Source organism: Plasmopara halstedii (genome assembly GCF_900000015.1).
Source record: "Plasmopara halstedii genome assembly, contig: Scaffold_614, whole genome shotgun sequence".
Classification (NCBI taxonomy): domain Eukaryota; phylum Oomycota; class Peronosporomycetes; order Peronosporales; family Peronosporaceae; genus Plasmopara; species Plasmopara halstedii.
The window spans coordinates 345,051-349,868 of NW_020187532.1; positions in this window are offsets into that span (position 1 = coordinate 345,051).

Consider the following 4,818-nt stretch of genomic DNA (forward strand, 5'->3'; position numbering starts at 1 on the left):
GAATAACGGCCCAGTGCTAAGGTGTTTACAGCGGCCTTTTATTTGAAGAGGTCTTTTAATCGAAGCGGTCTTTTATTTCTAGAACATTGTCGAGAATTTGATGGGGGCTTGTAATAGTCGAAGGTCTTCTATTCGTAAAAATCCGTTAGTCTAATTCCTCAACTGCGGCTCACTACAGCTTCTGTAAATTGAGACAAAAATATCTATGGTAAGCCAATCAGACAATCTGGTTTATGGACCAATATTATCGGTCGTACTTGGTGACTCATCCCAGCTCCACCAGATGTGATGCGCGTGGTACTCGAATGTTTCGTCTTTGAGTCTGTTTATGACCCATGACGCTAAAGCAAAGATGAGACCAAATCACGACTCCAGCTCACAAATCGAACAATGCTTCAAGCTATCATGATCTAAAGTCTCAAAAGAGCCCTCGAAATTTTCAGTTGTGTCCTCACCGCAGGTTCCACTAATACGGCATCAATAATTTGGCATCATCAACATGTACGAAAGCTGTCTAATATCATTATAAACATTACATTATTGCTCGACGCTCTTCAATATACCTGATTTGATTGCTTCTTGAATTTCGATAATTGAAGCTGACAATCTAAGACTAATCCCAAACAATTTTAGAGAAAAGCAGTATTTCCTAACGAGCAAGATGTCATGTACAACGGTATCCTCGATGTATGATAGAATCCATTACTTTATATAAGGTTGCTCTGTGTCGACAGTTTTCGCGACGGTTTTGTTGGGTGATCTTACGTAAAAATCTGAACCATCGTATTTTTCAAGTGAGAAGTAAGAAGACATATGATTGACACTGCTTGCGATCAATCAACAGGGAAAGTTACTTAGCGGCAACTAAGCGATCCCTTTCCTAGCGATTCAGCACTCCCACCTTGTAAATGAGTATCTTTAACTGCTCATGAGATATAAAACGACCCATTCGCTGCGATTTTTTTTCAATCTATATGATGTTGGTGTGGCTAGCTCTGCGATACAAACTGCTTCAAGAAACGCTTACTTTTCATCGTCTATTTTTATAGCAACTATAGTCAGATTGGACTTATGCACAAAGTTTTATGACAATAAACTTGTCTATAGTCGTGCAGAGATTTGAAGTTAGGATGTGAAAAACAGAAAAAGCGTGAGCAGTACTGAAACGTATGTTTAACCGAGAGCTGGACCGCGAAGCTTAGTGATATTGATTAGTAAATCCTTGTCTTGTGCTTTGCACAAGCCGTCGAAATACACAATACACCCTTGGAGTAATGCTTTTGCTCATCCTGCCTTTCAAATATGGCGATGCGCACGAGGCACATAACGCGTCATTTCATTGAGATATAAACAAGTTTTTATTTGTGCGTCAAACAAATCGTATTATCAGCTCCTCTTCATGTAGATCAATGAGGCAGTGTCAATAATGCGCTGTCTTTAATAGGACCGTGTAATTATAACGAAGAAAAGCCGAAAAGGATATACAAGACGCAGTTTAATCCAAATTTAATGATTCGAAGAATTCCTTACAGAACCACTGCCTCTCTGTTAAAAAAGTTCAAGGATAATCGTTTCTGTGCGATTTACCTGTTCCGTCAACCCACCTATCTGTGGATGGCCAGCACGGGGTCTGTTCACACAAGCGCCCACCCTGAATGGAGTGTCTTATGTATACAGTGATCTAGATTTAAAAAACAAACACGGCGACAAATTCTGGACGAATACATTGTTCGAGAAAAGAGAAGAGAAGCGGGGAGATCCGTGTGGAAGACCAAAAAAGTCCATACTATTGGGTCGCCACCAATTTACCGGATCTTAGACAGGATGGCAACAGGCTGCGACCCATACGGCAAAAATCTACCCGTAATCTCATTTTGTTTACATATATGATTTCCTATTATATATGTTCAGTCACCAAAACGTTGCGCTGACTGAGCCTTTTTTGTTCTCACGAGTTGGCCATCCAAGGTGGATCCATGTGCCTTGTACAGTATTTCTTGCCTGCGAGCCTCGTCGTGAAGGTATAATACAACAGCTGAGTTTCAATTAAGTCGGTGTAATATTACAACAAGTTTTGAGATGAGATGCAACGTGCTGCAGCCAAACACTTTTAATGCGGCATCAGAGCTAAAATAACCTCAAAGCTTGCAGAAAGGAGAAGCTTGTTGTATGACGCGTAAGGTGTACTCGCCTCATCATAGTCGGGATAAGGCGAAATCACAATCCCTAGTACGTTAGTAAAACGCGGTTTGTATCCGACCCACGAAATCGAAGGATGACAATGGTGCCTTTCTCTGCGAGAGATGTGAAAACGACACAAAGACATACGGTCATTTTGGCTTCGAGCCAAAAGGGTACATTCTTAGTCTAAAGTGCATGCTTGGTATTAAGTACTTCTTGATATTGACTGGGTTATTCTCTTTAGAGCTATAAGCTGGTGAGACTCAAATATGATGACGGGTTACAGACGATTGGCACTTACGTGAAGCGAGAAATAGACTATGGCAAAGGCTCAGATGGCACAAAAACTTAAATAATTGAAAGAAATTGACAAACGTCTAAAACTGAAGCACTCGTCAGGCTTGCGCTCATGGCCTTCAAAGCGGTCTTTTCATCTGCATAGTAAATCCATTTGACAAACGTTTGCGTAGATTGGTGCTTTTTAGCATAAGTTGCTTGTATTTGCTCAGATAATTGGTCAAGTCCACCAACTCCATAAGTTTGCTGGTACAAAAACGCTAACCAATGTTCACAGTCTCTATTTCTGCGGGATCTTGTAAAGGGGCCGGTCCCATCCATATGTTGTGTGAGCCACAAAAGTGTGTATGTGTAATTAACATTAACTATATCTTGCAATTCTGTTACATCAAATTTGGAGAAACTTATCAGTTTAGGGAGGGTGAAAGGCTTAGTGGCCATAATATATATCGTATCACCTATTCCTTCTCGTTGACGACTCGCTGGAAGTGAGCATATCACAATGAAACGTGTCAACTGATTTTAGTCATTCTTAGAAAGTGCGTGTATACGGACGGGCAATTCCTGTTGAAAATTTGCCTCCACGGTCATTCTTCTTTAAGAGGCAATCTAGTCAGATGATTTTGATTAAAATCACTCCATTGAATAATATCTATCGGATGAAAATGAGATGTCAGCTGTCCTACACCTTTATGTATACGGATCAGTTGCGACTTGGATTGTTTATGGTGATAGTCAGTAGTGAATCTGGGTTTTACTGAGAATGTAAATACATTCTAAGATCTATGCCTCCCTCTTAGAATCATGGAGCAATCAGGCTTTCCGGGTGTTAAGTTATCTGTTGAAGACAACGCAACGTCATAATCTTTTTCTGATGATGAAGTACATTCTATTCATGTGAATCGTAGAGTGTTAATCAGATCACTCCAGAAATTAGCGTAGCTATAAAGTATATTTAAATCGTTGCTCATCTCGGTATCCACTACACACTGAGACTCGCAAAGAGAGTCGTTTTGTCATCAAAGTGATAGAGCTCATGAGACAGTCGACGGCTACTCACATTTGCACTGTCCTATAGATAATCAGGGAACGCTGAGGTCCATCGGCTCAGGCCCGCTCGACGAGCTGCTAGAGTGTGCATTTCGACCAAGTCGTGCCGACTCAAAGTTGAATGCTACATTTATCGCTTCTTCAAAAGAAGACGGATGTATACGGAAGTCTTCTGTTCTGGTCACGCCAGTGCGGAGCACTCCATAAAGACCGTCACTGTGACCGCCTTTGGGGGGATCGGCCTCATCCCGGCAATGAGAGTACACAACTCTTTGACAAAGTCGATTATCTCCTTCTTGCCCTGTCGGGCGGCAAGGAATCGCAATCGCATGCGATATGCCTGGATAGGCGGCGAGAACACTCGTGAATGCTGCAGCTTCAATTCCATCCAGAGGGAAACGCCGCTTCGACCGATATACCGCAAGTCAGTGCCCATTCTCGCGCTCGGCCCCCGAGCTTGGAGGTAGCTAGCGCCACGCGCTGTTGGTCTGGAGCATGGTGAACGCCATGAAAATTCCGACCTCTCTCACCAAGAGCAGGATATTCTCTTCATCCTTCCCCTCGAAGTCTTAACACTCACAATGAGCGGCTTGGGTCCGGGAGCGGGGTCTTTCATCTTCGGAGGTGGCGTCACGGACGCAGTCGCCGCCGACGTCATCTTTTGTAGGTATTCTAGCATGGCATGCTCTCAAAAACGCCTCTAGGCGCACACTTATCGCTCCAGGTCCTAGCGAAGCAAGGTGCCGTAAGCCTCAGGGTAACGCAGAAACTTCAGCCTTTCAAGGTTGTTCTGCATACCCTGGAGGAAATAGGAGAATCGCTCCATCCTCACTGAGGATCAGTCGTAACGTCTCAGGTGTAGATTGGCTACAAGTGCTACCAAGTGCAGCGGGGCTGCCGTAGGTCTTTGCTTAAAGGAAACTTACTAAGGTTACCGACCTTTCGTTCTATATTAAAACCAGTACGTTTGTAGCGGTTCGCAATTCGCTAACTACAAGGGTAACTACAACCTTAACCTAAGGCTATTAAACTCTTCTATTCATATTGTAAACTTTAACTCTAGGTTTTCCTAGCGAAAAGGCCGCCTATATCTATATCTATAGATTTTTTTAATCAACGGATTTTTACGAATAGAAGACCTTCTACTATTACAAGCCCCCATCGAATTTTCGACAATGTTCTAGAAATAAAAGACCGCTTCGATTAAAAGACCTCTTCAAATAAAAGGCCGTTGTAAACACCTTAGCATTGGGCCGTTATTTTGAAATCGACTATGCGTCAAGCAATTGA